The sequence below is a fragment of the Siphateles boraxobius genome, unplaced genomic scaffold (assembly GCF_051911475.1).
Source record: "Siphateles boraxobius isolate OS27281-9 unplaced genomic scaffold, OSU_SipBor_1 48, whole genome shotgun sequence".
In the NCBI taxonomy this organism is placed as follows: domain Eukaryota; kingdom Metazoa; phylum Chordata; class Actinopteri; order Cypriniformes; family Leuciscidae; genus Siphateles; species Siphateles boraxobius.
The window spans coordinates 14,427,624-14,444,005 of NW_027509119.1; the positions used below are offsets into that span (position 1 = coordinate 14,427,624).

General features: G+C 42.9%; 1 protein-coding gene and 1 long non-coding RNA gene across 2 annotated transcripts in view; both read left to right on the top strand.

Moving 5' to 3' along the window:
* The window catches only part of LOC143710834 (uncharacterized), a 146,471-nt gene that overhangs the window by 36,674 nt on the left and 93,415 nt on the right, over positions 1-16,382 (top strand). The gene's annotated exons all lie outside the window — the stretch shown is intronic.
* The window catches only part of pea15 (proliferation and apoptosis adaptor protein 15), a 126,987-nt gene that overhangs the window by 28,604 nt on the left and 82,001 nt on the right, over positions 1-16,382 (top strand). The gene's annotated exons all lie outside the window — the stretch shown is intronic.

The following is a 16,382-nucleotide window of genomic DNA, read 5'->3' on the forward strand; positions in this document are numbered from 1 at the left end:
AGGCTGGTTCCCTTAGTAGAGTTCCTGGCGGAATGGGTCCCCCACCCAGCAGGGAGTTAGGATACTACTTCGTCGAAAAAAAAAAAAAAATCCTGACGTGCTGAACGTCAGGGTTCTGAGGGTGGTCCCTATCGTGAAAGACCTGAGTTCACTGCACAAGAACACGGTGCCCTGTCTTTTCCGATGCCCTCAGGGGTCTGCTCTACTAACCCTGCCTTCACAGGGCGTAGAGAGACTCGGCGAGCGATTTCCCGAGGGACGCTCGCCCCCTCCGAGGAGGGTTGTGGAGTGCCCAGACTAGCTGTTCCCTGCCAGTACGTTACAGGGCGCTGTGTCTGTCACTGGGGATGTTCAAATCAGATCCGAGGACTGGTTTGTCATGATAGATCTAAAGGACGTTTACTTCCATGTATCTATCCTCCCTCAACACAGGAAGTTCCTGAGGTTCGCTTTCGGGGGCGGAGCGTACCAATATCGGGTTCTTCCGTTCGGCCTAGCACTGTCACCCCGAACATTCACGAAGTGTACGGATGCTGCTATAGCCCCGCTGAGGTTACAGGGCATCCGCTTTCTGTACTATATAGACGATTGCTTGATTCTAGCTCAATCGGAACAACAGGCGGTTCGGCACCGAGATGTCATTCTTGCTCATATCAAGTGACTGGGGCTGATGCTCAACGCCAAAAAGAGTGTTCTTTCTCCATTACAGAGAACCACTTTTCTAGGTGTAGTGTGGGATTCAACGACGATGCAGGCATGATTGTCACCTGCTCGTATTGCTTTGATTCTCGCTGCAGTAGATCAGGTCAAGCTAGGCCAGTCATCCACTGTAAAACAGGTCCAGAGACTGCTATGTCTCATGGCAGCTGCGTCCAACGTGATACCTCTTGGCCTCTTGCACATGAGACTGTTACAGTGGTGGCTCAGGACCAAGGGATTCTCCCCGAGGGGAAATCCGCTTCGCATGATCGTGAGTTTGCGACGGTGTCATCACGCCCTGATATCGTGGAAAGATCCTTGGTTTCTGTCCCAAGGCCCTGTGTTTGGAGCTCCTTGTCGTCGCGTTATGCTAATGACAGATGCCTCTCTCACGGGTTGGGGGGCGATCATGGATGGTCGCCCGGCTCAGGGTCTGTGGGAGGACCATCATCGTCTGTGGCACTTAAACTGCCTAGAGATGTTGGCGGTGTTTCAGGCTCTGAAACACTTCCTCCCAGACCTAAGGGGCCACCATGTTCTTGTCCAGACAGACAACGCATCGGTGGTTTCTTATATCAACCATCAGGGGGGTTTGCGTTCTCGCCCGCTTTACAAACTGGCACGTCAGATCCTTCTATGGTCCCAGGGGAAAATTCTTTCTCTGAGAGCTTTTATCTCCCGGGGTATTTAAATCAGGGGGCAGACATCCTGTCAAGACAGGTGCCGAGGCCCGGGGAATGGAGTCTTCACCCCGAGGTGGTGGAACTCCTATGGAAACATTTCGGTCTTGCCGAGGTAGACCTATTTGCTTCTCGAGAAACATCACACTGCCCGCTGTGGTTCTCTCTCAGCCATCCAGCCCCGCTGGGGTTGGATGCGATGGCACATCCGTGGCCGAGGTCACGCTTGTACGCTTTTCCCCCGATCGCTCTGCTCCCAGGAGTTCTGGAGAGGGTTCGCCGGGACGGGCTCAGTCTCCTGCTAATAGCCCCGTTCTGGTCGGCCCGGGTATGGTTTGCGGACCTAGTGTCTCTCCTCAACGGCTCTCCCCTAGAGATACCGATCAGGAGAGATCTGCTCTCTCAGGCGAGTGGGTCGATCCTTCACCCCCGTCTAGAGCTATGGAGGCTGTGGGCTTGGCCTCTGAGGGGGCCCAGCTCATAGATTCTGGTCTCTCGGCTGAGGTCGTTGAGACCATCCTCCGAACCTGAGCTCCCTCCACGAGGAAGTTATATGCCGCGAGGTGGAAACTTTTCACCTCTTGGTTTGGAGAGCGCCAGCAGGACCCAGTTAACTGCCCGGTTGGTACAGTCCTGGATTTCCTGCAGGACCGTCTCTCCACAGGGTTATCCCACTCCACACTGAAGGTGTATGTGGCGGCCTTAGCTGCTTACCACACCCCTTCAAGTGGAGGTTCCCTCGGGAAACACCCACTTATGTCTCGCTTCCTTCGTGTCACCTTGAGGCTGAGGCCTGCAGTTCGCACGAGGGTACCAGCTTGGGATCTGGCCATCATCTTAGAAGGTCTCTCCCTTGCTCCTTTCGAGCCCATCGAGGAAGTTTCGGAAAAGTTTCTTACTCTAAAGACTATCCTTCTTCTCGCTATCTCATCTCTAAAAAGAATTGGAGATATTCAAGCACTTTCGGTGGCTCCCTCGTGCCTGGAATTTGCTCCTGGTTGGTTAAGGCCTTTCTCTTTCCGAGACCAGGTTATGTTCCTAAGGTTCCAACTGTTTCAGTTAGACCTATAGTTCTGCAGGTTTTCTGTCCTCCGCCTTTTCTGACGTCAGACCAGGAGAAAATGAATTTGCTGTGCCCAGTTTGGGTTTTGATGCTTACGTCCACAGAGCTGCCCTGTGGAGGAGATCGGAACAACTGTTCGTCTGTTTGGGTCACCTAAGAAAGGGTGTCCTGCATCTAGAAAAAGGATGAGCAAGTGGGTGGTCGAGGCCATCCCACTTGCTTATGGTTCGGCCCATCAGCCTTCACCTTTGGCTGTAAGGGCTCATTCCACCCGGAGTATGGCTGCTTCTACAGCTCTTCTTTCAGGAGCTTCTCTTCAGGACGTTTGTGATGCGGCAGGCTGGTCCTCACCGCACACTTTCGTTAGATTTTATTCCCTCGATCTTAGCTCCACTCCCGGGGCTCAGGTTCTCTCGTCGCTTTGTGTCTCCTAATGACACACGACGGGGATTTGGTCGTATGGGGATGTGGGTATTGCGTTCCCACTGCGATTTCACGCAGCGGTAGTCCCTGAAGGGGAACGTCCTGGGTTACGTATGTAACCCTAGTTCCCCGAAGGGACGGACGCTGCGTGTCCTACCATACTCTCGGCATCCCCTTGGGTCGCTGCTTCAGTAACTTTTAAGCTGGCGTATTGTGTACTCAGGGGATATTTATAGCTTCCTGGTCGATGACGTCACTCGCCTTACGCTCATTCTCTCCATTGACTGATTTCATTCATGCTTCAGACGCGTCACGCTGAGGGCGTTCCCACTGCGATTTCACGCAGCGTCCGTCCCTTCGGGGAACTAGGGTTACATACGTAACCCGGGACGTTCATCTTGTTCGTTGAAATCCATCCTCGATCACTTTTAATCAGCTTTGACAAAACTCCTCTCAGCTTGCGCGTCTTTTCAAAGTGACTAGCAGCCTTGTCACCTGCCCTGAATACTGCGCACTGATTCGCTAAAACAGACTTTTCGGGTTGTGTTCACAAACAACAATGGTGCTTGTCGTTTCTGCTGTAAAACATGAACTTGTGATGCCTTGACAGTGGAAAATACCGGCTTTTGTGACAAAGGGTTCAGTAAATTTTGTCAGGCGTCTATTTCAAGTGAGAAAAGTTACGTGAGGATGTGGAGAGTGTCAAAATGAAGGTGCCGTATTTCAATATTTTATTTGTGACATCGATGCATTGTATCGTTAGACGATTGATCGATGCATCGATCTATATCGATGTATGGTTACACCCCTACTCCTATCGCCATGCAGCATACATTCTCTGGCTCTGTAGGCATCATTCACTGTCCGACTACGGTTCGAACTGAACACTGCTGACAGTTTCTGACATTTTCAACGTGTGAGATTGGCCTGTTTTGTTGCCATATAGCTCTTGAAGCTCTGCCCTCTTCGAGAAACAGGACAGGAGCACCAGCTCATTTGCATTTAAAGGGATACACACAAAAAGTTTTTTAATTTTTTAAAACTGGTAACTGTTTCATCTCGTAAGACTTATGTCCTGAAAAATAAACCCATTTGAACAGGGCTTTTACCTGGTGGTATGTGTTTTACATCTATTTCTATTAAATCTATTTATATGTTGTTGTTTTAAAAATATATATATATATATTAACATTGTATTAAGAATCACTGGATGGAAAGACCAATATGTGCATGCATTCTAAAAACTTTGAACCTCGACTGAGGCAAATATTTTTTCATCTAAAGAAGACATGCGCATAAACTATGATGGAAACACCTTTACCAAATAAATCCCTCTATGCGCAACAACAAACACGCATGACTTTACCTCCTCAACAGTGGATGTGATTGCATAACTGGAGACCGATCGCATCACACAGCATCTCATATGTTGGTTTGGTCATTCTGAAATGCCCGAGGCAAAGTCTGTCATCATTCTGGGGGGGGTTAATTTCCTCCCAGAACCGTCTCACATGATTGGATTCCCAAACACCAGGCATTTTCCGGTAAGATAACCTGAAAGCATTTATCGGGTAAAAGCCCATTTTTTCATCCATTTTTATTACAGATATTTATGCCAGTTCCCTTATGAATATAGAAACAGTGCTTTATTCACAAATGTTTTATGCAATATTCCAATTTTTTATGTATAAGTTAAATTCTAACTTCTGATGGAAACATAGCTATAGTACTGTAAATGTGCGTTGTAGAACATCTTTAGGAAGTTGTTCAGACTGCAAACACATCAAAGGATTCTAAACAAAAAACAAAAAAATCTGTGGACTAACGCGCTGAGTGGCCAACCAATCTGCCCCCTGCAATTTCTCTCACATTCACATACTGAGATGATCGCAGGTACACACTCACAAACACATGCACACAGCACCCTCATAATTCACTCCCTCTACAGCCAAATGAAATGTCTCTCTAGGAATAATTGGATTTGATGAGACCTGATTCACTTCAGACTTCTGCACTCAAATTGTGGTGCTACTGAAAGCATCTGCCAAGGACCGAAGCACAGTATGTGTGTTTGTGTTTGAGTGATGGTGGGTGTTGAAGTGGGAGTTATTAAGTAAAGGCAACAATGCATTGTCCGCTTTTTTATTTAGAAACAAATAAATATATAAGCATATATGTATCATCTTATAGAATAGTGTGAGCTTAACTTGTTTACAGCACACTGTGGGCTAATCTTTCCATTTGTTAATTTACAGAAAACTGAAACAATCTTTCTGTTAAAATCGTTTACAGAATACTTTGAACTGAACTTTCATTTGTTAGTTTACAAAGTATGGTGCACTGATCACAGTGTGTATGGGGGGGGGGAATTATTTTTAAGAATTATTATCATATAATTCAGATAATTGAAATATCAAATTCAGATAATTTTCTCTTCCCTGATCGATTAGATTGTCAAAAGATTTACAGGGCTATTAACTAAAACTAAGCCTAACACAACAACAATACTAATAATACAACTAGCAAACAAACAAACAAAAAAATGTTACTTGAAATAAAATAAACTGATATATATATATATATTATATATATATATATTTTTTCACCTAGTTGTCAAAGCAAACGATCTACGACTGTAACCCTTGTTCCCTGAGAAGGGAACGAGACAATGCGTCGACTACGACACGCGTAACGCATCTGAAGTATGAAAGAAACTAATCCAATTCTGATTGGTGCTGCGTAATGACGTAACGTCTGACGGCATACACGGAAGCTACAAAGGGACGCCGGCACACAACAGAGTTAGCTTCGGTGAAGCAAGTCGCTCCCAGGCAGGGGAAAGCGTGGCGGAGGGACGCAGTATCTCACAGTTACAGTCCCTTTCGAGGGAACTCGAACTGCATCGACTACGACACGTTTGGGGAACGAGTACCCACTATGCCACAACGAGCCCTGCCTGTCTCAGTTTGAAGCTGCGCACAGGCACACTTAGGATGAGAGCACTAGAGTGCCTGGCGTAGAAGAAATGTCCAGGCTATAGAATCTGATAAAAGTATGAGGGGTGGCCCATCCTGCTGCATCGCACACTTCTTGGATCAGGGCCCCTTAGATGAGGGCTCTAGAGGACACCATGCCTCTGGTTGAATGAGTCCTCACGCCAAAGGTGAATGCAAGCTGCGCACCTGACAGGCCATAGAGATAGCCTGAACAACCCAGTTACTGATGATCTGTTTGGATGCGGGAAGCCCCTTCTTGGGCGACCCGAAGCACACCAGATTTGGTCTGACTTTGGTCTGATTTGGTCTTAACTGGTCTGACTTTCGCCATGAAGAAGACCTCTGGACATATATCTTGAGAGCTCTGACAGGGAAGAGCAAATTAAGTCTTTCTTCATCCGCCGTCACGTGAGGTGGAGGATGAAAGCCTGCAGAACCGTAGGCCGTGCCTTATTAGATGGCACTTTAGGCACATAGCCCGGCCTGGGATGCAAGATAACCTTAATGTTGCCTGGAGCAAACTTCAGGCACCCACGAGATATAGAGAGCGTCTGAAGGTTTCCTACTCTCCTCAGAGAAGTAATGGCTAATAAAAAATCTACCTTGAGGGAAAGGTTCTTGGCCTCAGCCAACTCCAGAGGTTCAAAGGGGGCCTCGACCAGCTCTTCGAGAACCACTGCCAGGTCCCATGTGGGAACTCTGGTACGAGCCGCAGGTCTCCTTTTCCGAGCCCCACAGAGGAAATGTACGACCAGCTGATGTCCCAGAGGAGCGTGGAAAGCCGCAATGGCAGTCACGTACACCTTGAGTGTGGACGGGGTAAGACCAGTCGAGAGGCAATCTTGGAGAAACTCCAGCACTGAAGCGAACCGGGCAGTTAATTGGGTTCACCTCACGTTCTCTACACCAAGTAGAAACACATTCCACTTTAGGCTGTACAATCTCCTCGTGGAAGGAGCTCTGGAACTGAGTATGGTGTCAACCACTCAAGCCGACAGGCCAGCCTCTAGGTACTGGGTCCCCTCAGGTGCCAGCCCCAAAGTTTCCACATGTCTGGCCGATGGACCCTCTCAGAACTCCCGGGAGCAAAGCGATTGGGGGAAAAGCGTACAGGCATAGCCTCGGTAGGGCTGTAATCAACCAAAGAAAATCTTGGTCGACTAAAGTCCTGAAATTTCGACTAATTAGTCGAGTTGGGGGTGATGGGGACGTTTTTTTTCTAACGTAAATACTTGTTAGCATTGTCCGCATACATTAATTATAAATAAACTAATATTTATATATTTATTAGAATAAACTTGTATGCTATTGCAGTATATTAAAATAGTTTTTTGACCTAATTATTTTGCACTGAAATGACACACTCGAGTCTGTTGGCTCTGACAGCGTTGCATCACGTGCACCTGCGCAATATAGCCTATGATTTCTGAAAATAGTACTATGTCAACTAGTGATATCAGCACAAGAACTGGTGAGGAATATGCAACATTATTTAGACAGTTGTTTTTGTCATAATGTTATGATAACTGACAGACACTATTATTTCAGACGCTCTGTGCATGTCCTCACACAGAGCAAGGCTGAACATAGGAGCTCAGCTTTGCGGCTGAGACAGGAATAGACTATTAATTTAAAGCTTTTACTCTTAAACACACAAGGCAAGTCCACTTTAATGTAAAAAGAATATTTATTAAACATACCAGATCAAGACGAGAGCAGAAACGAAATATAATGCATAACTGAAAATAAAGCATAGGCTCAAAACAAATAGAAACGGTGGGCACAGCGCAATTGCGCATTAGGCTCAAAAAAATAATAATCCAATAAATAATACTAGAAATAAATGGTCACAATAATAAAAGTGAACCATAAAATGTTGCCAGCGTGGTCTGGGTGTGTCTGGGGGATGCTACCGTCGTTGCGTGCGGGTGCGCCTGCAGTTAACTTATAAAACGATCATTTCTAAATGGCATATTTCAATATTTTATGCCAATTCTGATATGTTCATTCATATAACAACTCAAAACAGACGGGGCAACTAAACACAGACAAGTTAGCTAGTTAGCAAAAACACAATTTTTGTTAAAACAAATTTACACAGACATGTTGTTCAGATGTGAATATCTGAACTAAAAACAAACTAAAAACATCTAAAATATATAATTCATTTAATTTTTATTTAAAATTAATTATATATAAGGAATATAAGGATAAAGAATATAATATATATTATATATAATATATAAAAGAATAATATAAGGATAAATTGATTAAATAAATATAGAAAGACTGAAAACAATTGTGTGAATGTAGAGCCGCAGTAGATCGCGTTTGAAAAACAATTAAAACTTAGTAGACAAATGCTATAAAAAGAGAACGGAATGGAGGTAACGTTACCCAGCAAGCTAACAGGCTTGAGTAAAGGACAGGAGAAATTATGCATTAGTGCACAAGCATTCGCTGAAAACCACTGAGTACAGTGACTAAAAAACAATATTTTACTGCTGCTGTTATTAACTGCCTTTATATTTAGTGCTTCGCTTTGTAAAGACCGTTTTAATTTAACCTATTTCTGCGGTAGCGCTATTTTAATCCATCACTTACGTTGCGAGCGAACTGATTGCGCAACCTGATGCTCGAGACAAAATACAGACATCCCAAGATCCCGGAAGTCCCGGGAGTCTCCCGCATATTGATTGCGGCTCCCTGATGCCCGCGAATTAGTTCAAACTCCCGAAATGAAATCTAGAGCGCGCAAGCAAGAGCGCGCATGCGAGACAGAAGAGACTGCTCCAAACCGTGTAGCGCGCGCGCTCGGCAGAGCGCCTGAGGGAGAGAGACCTTGCGTGTGTGTGCGTACCAGTAAACGCTCCCCGTGATGTAAGCAGACCAACTAATCGATAATGACATTCGTTGACAACGATTTTCATAATCGATTATAATCGATTTTATCGATTAGTTGTTGCAGCCCTACCGATGTCTTTGACATGGTAGATTACTCTGACAGTAAATTAAACGCTAAATTCAGCAAACCACCATGGATGATACAGACCAATGCCTTACTAGTTCTTTCTTCAATCTGTCTCCAGTGGGTTGGGCTAATCCAAAAAAGTGAAAACAAGGGGGGTGTTCTGAAGACAGACTGTTACCTGTGAAACGGTGCTCTGAATACACCCCCATTAGCAATTAGTGATGAAATGAATGTAATGAAATTAACGCAGCAGAAAGTCGACCAATCAGAATTTTAGTCGAGCCAGAACGTATCGACCAATTAATCGACTGGGAGATTACAGCCTCAGCCACGTCTGTACCATGGCAATCAAAATCCAATGGGGCTGGAAGAGTGAGAGAAAACCACAGTGGACAGTGGGACGTCCCTCAAGACGCGAACAAAGCCACTTCCCAAATCCATAAATCCCTCTCATATAGGGCTGCACGATGTATCGTTTTCAAACTGTCTTGCTCTATCTCCCTCCCTTGCGCATATTAATGAAGTGAGTTGACTGAATATCTTTGAGAATACACGATGGTAAAAGGTCTTATGACCAAGCTTTCACGTGAAGCATTCGGATATTTTTTTTTTCCTGAACTACCGCTGGTTGTGAATTGTGCTAAATAAATCTTCTCTAAAAAGTGTTCCACACATTCAGATAAACCAGCGGCTGTAGAACCCAGACTCCATGTCCGGCAGAGGAACACACTCGATGGCCTCCTTTACCAGCAGGGAGTTTACTTCCTGTTCCAATATCTGACCCTGCACTGGGTCGACTGCAGTCCACACCAACCCATGTAATTTGGGTGGGTGTAATCGAACTGCAGCCTGGGGGGGGGAGCCCTGCTATTTGCATCTGGTTTTCGATACCCTGAAGCGGAGGACCGGTAGCGGGGCCGGATATAGGCATGGGCAAGGAGGGGCAATGCCCCCCCAAATGCCGTGACTGCCCCCCCAAACGTGATGGCATGCAAAGATCCCAAATTTAAAAAAGATTTCGAGAAAAATGGTCAGAGTGAGCGCTCTCTGCTCTCTATCCCTCATTCAAAGTAGCTACTGATTGGTAGATGCATAGGGAGGGCGTGGCCGCTTCTCCGGCTTGTGGTGAACCTGCTGAACTTCACGTCTCAGTCAGTCACTGCAGAGCGGAGCACGCAGACACACTGTGACAGTGATAAACTTTCCAATGAGATTCTTGTTGCAAAAATTATGTTGGAAAAATAATTCAAAAAGACTAATGATGATGAGCACGTACAGTTTGTAGACCTCTCCACCATTTGCACATATCTACACGGGTATAAGAATGCCTTTCCTCAGCTCCATCGCATGTATGTGACCTCACTTGTGATTGGAATATCATCTGCATCATGCGAGAGCTCTTTCTCCACTTTGTCTCGTGTTCTTACCCCCTTCCGCCGCACTATGCTACATGAGAGAAAAAGAAATTTAGTTATTCTGGCTCACGAGAAGGCCATAACAACAGGTCTAGATATGGACGCATTATTTAGGACTTTTGACAAGAAAAGCAGACGACTGATGCTATAATGACTGATATAAGCCATGCGGTGTACAGAGCTAAAGAAATGAAGAAAAAAACAAAACAAAAAAAAAGATTGAAATAAAAAACGAAAGGACAGACAAGACAGACAGACCGATAACAATAAAAAAAAAATTAAAAAAAAAAAAGATAAATGCAGCCTCAACAGGGCACAAGCCAGTGTCCTATTTGTGCCGGTCCCAAGCCCGGGTAAATGCAGAGGGTAGTGTCAGGAAGGGCATCCAACATAAAACCTATAAGACAAATAAAATGCTGATAGCTGATAGCTTTGAGCTGATAGATTAGAGCTGGGCGATATAGGATTTTTTCATTTCACAATATATTTTTTCATTTCTGGCCATATCGATATATATCACAATATAAATCAAATCACTATATTTATCAAATTTAAATGTTCCGTTAAATGACTTGCCCCCCCTGATATTCTACCTGCACCCCCTAGTGGGGCTGGCTGAATCCGGCCCTGACCGGTAGGGAAAAATCAAAAACGATTCTCGATGTGCGGACGGAACACTGCATGGCTGCAAGCCTTCGGGGCAGACAGAGCAGCGTGGGTTGGCTGCTCATCATTCTAATTCCTCAGAATTAAATGCAGCCATAAACACTAACTTCTTAAAGTCAGATAATATTCCATCATTTTAATTTCTTAGAATTAAATTCAATTAAATTTACATTTATTTGTATAGCGCTTTTCACAATACATATTGTGAAAAGCAGCTTTACAGAAAGTGCATTTCAGAAATGTACATAGAAAAAATACAGTTCGTTAATCATGTAGTAATTTAGGGCATAACATCGCCGGCGTTGAGTTGTCTCTTCACAGGCGTCGAGTCGTCTCTTCACAGGCGTTTAGTCATCTCATCGCAGGTGTTGGGGCACCTGAAGTCTCCGTGAGAGGCTGGATACAAACTGGAGCTGACGAGCGCTATTTACAGAAGAGCAGATGGGAGATAATTAGCATAGCTGCTGTTCATAATATTAATGCATTCGATCTGATTCAACAGTGGTATAAAAGGTAAGCATAAATGCAGCAATAATTACCAGACAATACTGTTTTAATATTTATTTATAAGGTCCTCGAAATCTACACGCTGCCTCCGCAAATGCGAGATTCGAGTCGTTTCAATATATTTGACTTTCATCCCTCGAGAAGGAAGTCAACAGGTGCGAGGCTGAAACATCCGACGGCACACGGGTACGCGTCGAGATATTTCTCAATGAACAGCTGCCAGCACCCTCAGGAGCTGACTGTGAATGCCTCGCACCTAAACAGTATTATTTCACAGATCGCGTGTCCTTTTTATTGCAGACCCATAATCTACGCGATGCCTCGGCAAACGCGAGATTCGAGTCGTTCACAATATATTTGGCTTTCATCCCTCGAGAAGAAAGTCAACGGGCATGAGGCTGAAACAGCCGAAAACGCACGGCTGTGTGCGTCGAGATATTGCTCAATGAAGACAGCCAGCACCCTCAGCCTTGGCAAACACGAGGTCCGAGCCACTAGATTCTACATTGCAATGCAGACCTTTATTTAGGACAAAATTATTAAGGGACAAACAACACAAAATAGGACAGACAGTTTGACACAGAGTGCTTGCTGAAGAGCAAAAAGCTAACTCTGTTGTGTGTCGACGTCCCTTTGTAGCTTCCGTGTATGCCGTCACACGTTACGTCATGATGCAGCACCAATCAGGATTGGATTAGTTTCAATCATACTTTGGATGCGTTACGCTAAGGGCGTTCCCCAAAGTGTCGTAGTCGACACAGTTCAAGTTCCCTCAAAAAGGAACTATAGCAGATTCTCATTGATACTAAAATAACACAGAAATTTTAATACAAAATATGCAATTTTTTGAACAAACTACTCTTAATCGAAGAATAATTATAAAATTGATATTTCAGCCAGAAATGAAAATTCAGTCGTCGTTCCACACGTCGTCCCACAGATCTATGAATTTATTTCTCGTGTGGAACACAAAAGTATTTTTTGCAAAATGTCTTACGTTTTTTATCCATACTATGAAATTCAATGAGGTCCCGAAGAACATTATATTGTATAGACCAAAACAAATAATATCATCTATTTTGTTCCATTTTATGTGTGAATTCTCCCTTTAGGCTTTGATCAAATTACCTGATACTAGCTAGTGTAATTTACAGCAGATTTCATTTTCACAACACGGTTTATATGAAGCGGATGGGCGTTGTCATGGCAACGGCTTTCCTATACCCTCAATGATGTCATGTTTGATGATGTGTGGATGAATTGATCTTTAATCTGACTCTGAAGGCACAGCAATCTCTTTTGAAAGGCCAGAATCATGTTAATCCAGACTGGGAATGAGTGTTACTAAAGATACCAATCAACATAAAATAGCAAACACCTTTGTTAACGTTAGTTAGTAAAAATCGAACTGTTCATTGTTCATGTTAGTTTACTGTGCATTAACTAATGTTAACAAATACAACATTTGTTTTTTGTTTTTTAAAATGTAGTAAATGTTGTATACTTTTGACCAAGATTAATAGATGCCATATAAGTATTTTTCATTGTTAACTATGAAAATATTTTTCAAAGGTATTTGTCTTCTATGCTCTTATTTCTTGTACAGCACTTTGGTCAACCCTTGTTCTGTTTTTTTTTTTAAATGTGCTTTACAAATAAAAAGAAGAAATAAAGAAGAAGTTAATGTTAACTAATATTAGTAATTTTAACAAATGGAACCTTATTTTTAAGTATTAAAATCATATAAGAATAATCTAATTGTGAGCCAAAGTGAAGAATGGTGAATAATAATATGTCAATTGCTGTCAGAGCAAATTTACACTCCTAATACAAATGAAAGCCTTTGATGGACAGTGAAACAAAATAAACTCATGCAAAAAAGAACTAGAAGATTATGAATGACACATTCATATTGTTTGTGTAGGTGTGTCATCCTCTCCTGTAAGTGTTTGTAGATTAAAATAATTCATGGTTATGTGTAATAACTGTCACTGTTCTGACATACACTCTCTAAGTCTAAACTGTCTAACCTATAAAGCAGTATGACATCTCACTCTCTGATAACTCAGCACAAACCCTGGGCTGTGTGAAACTGACAGCCTACAAACCATCTGACCGAATGGCACACGACTCCCACTCAAACTACATTAACCACACTCCCCTGTGTGGCACTGAGTCAGAGAGAGAGAGAGCCATCAGGACACACAGTAGTGTCCTCTACAGGATCTGGCCTGAAATCATTCAGATTTTACACTTCATATTGGCAGAATTACTAAGAAACATACAAACAGTTGGAGATGCATCATGCATGTCATGAGAAAGCCAACCAGGGGCGGATCTACAGGGGGGCAAGGGGGGGGGCAGGTGCCCCCCCACTCTAGAGCCTTGCCCCCCCAGCTGCCCCCCTAACTTTGATGATCCAAAAAATGTACTTGTATAAACAACTCGCAAGCTTCTCAAAACAGTGAACTAAACATTCATTTACCAAAATTGAACAATTTGATTTTTATTAAAGCCCCTCCCCCTATCCCTCAAATACTTAGTACGTCCCTGATTCAAACGTGCAGAGCGGCGTTCGCTCAGTCTGGCTCTCACACTCGCACACACACACACGCACAGCGAGTCTGCTGCGGTGCGGTGGCCCTCCAACCCGACTGGAGAGACTGAGCTGCCCCAGAGCCTCTGAAGGTGAAGTGAGTTTCCCGGGTGTTGTCAAACACACGTTTAACTTAGTTTCATTTTTAATGAATGCAGTGTATGCTAAAGACGATCCAGCATCAGCAAAAACAGGCGAGTCTATTACGTTAGCCAGAATCAGCAGTCAAATCGCTCCCTAAGAGCACTCCTCCCTTTGATTAGCCTAATTTTGATTTTTGTAAAGACAAGAACAGCTTAATAAAAAATATAAATTTTTTGTATCAATAACGTTTATGGTCGCCGTTAGCCTACGTTACAATACAGTGCAGTTAGGAGGAGATCGATCATTTGATTAGCTAAGCAAATCCAATTGTTCGGTGCTCGAATTTACACGTAGAATACACGGTATAAAAATAAATACAACTCTAAATAGCGATAAAATTCGCTCAATTCGTGTTTGGTCTGAACGCAGCATATTGAACAGACTGCGATGTCAATATTGCAATGCTGAACTGTGTGTGTACGCGCGCGAGAGAGGGAGAGGCGCGGGCCCGATCGAACTGTGTGTGTGTGTGTGTGAGAGAGAGAGAGAGAGAGAGAGAGAGAGAGAGGCAGGCGCGGGCGCGATCGAACTGTGTGTGTGTGTGTGCGTGCGTGTGTGAGAGAGAGAGAGAGAGGCGCGAGTTTTGTCACACTCTCTTGTCAAACTAACCTACAACTATCACCCAACCAAAATCGCACGCACGCACGGACGAACACACACACACACACAGTTGTACTTTTAAATTACACATTCTGCATTGATTAAAAAAAGAAACTCAAATGTGGTTTTTAATGGTAGCCTAGTATTATTTTATACGGAAATCAATTATTTATAATTCAGATGAGAATAAAGTTAGGGTTAATTAAAATTAAGAAAAACAAATATATTAATCTGAAATATGGCAAAGTAATTTTAAATTCATTCAAACATACCAAACATATCGCAAGGTCTTTGTCTTTTTATTAATTTAATTAGTAAACTAATTCAATTATATAAAACTATTGTCAGTGCACTACAAATAAACTGGTTCTATGCCTTTATTAATAAAACTTATTTAAAAAATACAAGGCTTAAGACATTTATAAAAATGCCTTCTGCATTTTTGTTTTGCTTTTCACTCCATTGTACCGAAATCGTACCGAACCGTGATGTCTGAACCGAGGTATGAACCGAACCGTGACTTCTGTGTACCGTTCCACCCCTAATACAAGGATAACCAGAGGTTTTCACATATTGACTTTTGCAGGCAAGAGTAGTTGAAGAAAGTAGCTGGAGCCTAACCATTAAGGCTAAAAGTCATTGGACACAATTATTGTACTTTGTTTTTTTATATTTTCATTTTGCTTGTTATATTTTTACTTTTTAAAAGATGCACGGTTTTGTTTTGTTTGAACACTGCACTGGGCTTATTCCTGTTGTGAATTAAAAACCTTTGTAGTGTGTAAGGGCATGATTAAACAATAATACTTTGTTTTTGTTTTTGTTTTGTTAAAGCAATTCACATAGGGATTCCCACCGTCTGCCCCTGCCACCCTGCCAAGACCTCTTGCCACCCCTTTGCCCCCCCCATGTAAAATTTTCTAGATCCGCCACTGAAGCCAACATACTGTTATTTAATTAAAGTCACCATGAAATCAAAATGGACAATTCTTATTTTTTTATGGAATAATATTGCCGTATTTTTTATATGTGATTTATCATCTGTGTACGTAATTATTATTATATATATATTTGTTTAATTCATATGCCTCATAATATTTCATCAAAATAACTTCCCCCTCCCTTTTGCAACGATATTGATATACCTTGTTCTCTCTGATGACATGTTTACTGGTGTGAGGGTGGGACAAGCTGTCCGATAGCAAACCACAACCATCCAATCAAATCCCCATTGATAAAATCAAGCCCCGCCCTACATTTGTTCTTGTTCCAGAAGCCATTTCACTTCGGATAAATGTCACATTAGGGAAGAAAAGACCATCACAACTTCCGTTTCTGTCTGCCTACGTATCTATCTTTAATCTATCTTCATTTACACTGTTCTCAAGCCAACGTCAAAATGTGTTTACACATTGTACTATCTAGCTCAAAAATGTATTGCACAAAGTTTTAAATAAAAACCCCAAAGAAAAAAATATATATAATTTGGCTCAGACTGTGGTACAATGCTTTATATCTGTGAGTGATATTAAATGATATAGACCCTTAGCTTTGATTTTAGGAATACAAATCGTAAGGATATTCTGGTCTTAATTCTAAATGTAGGGTTTATGTTATTTTTA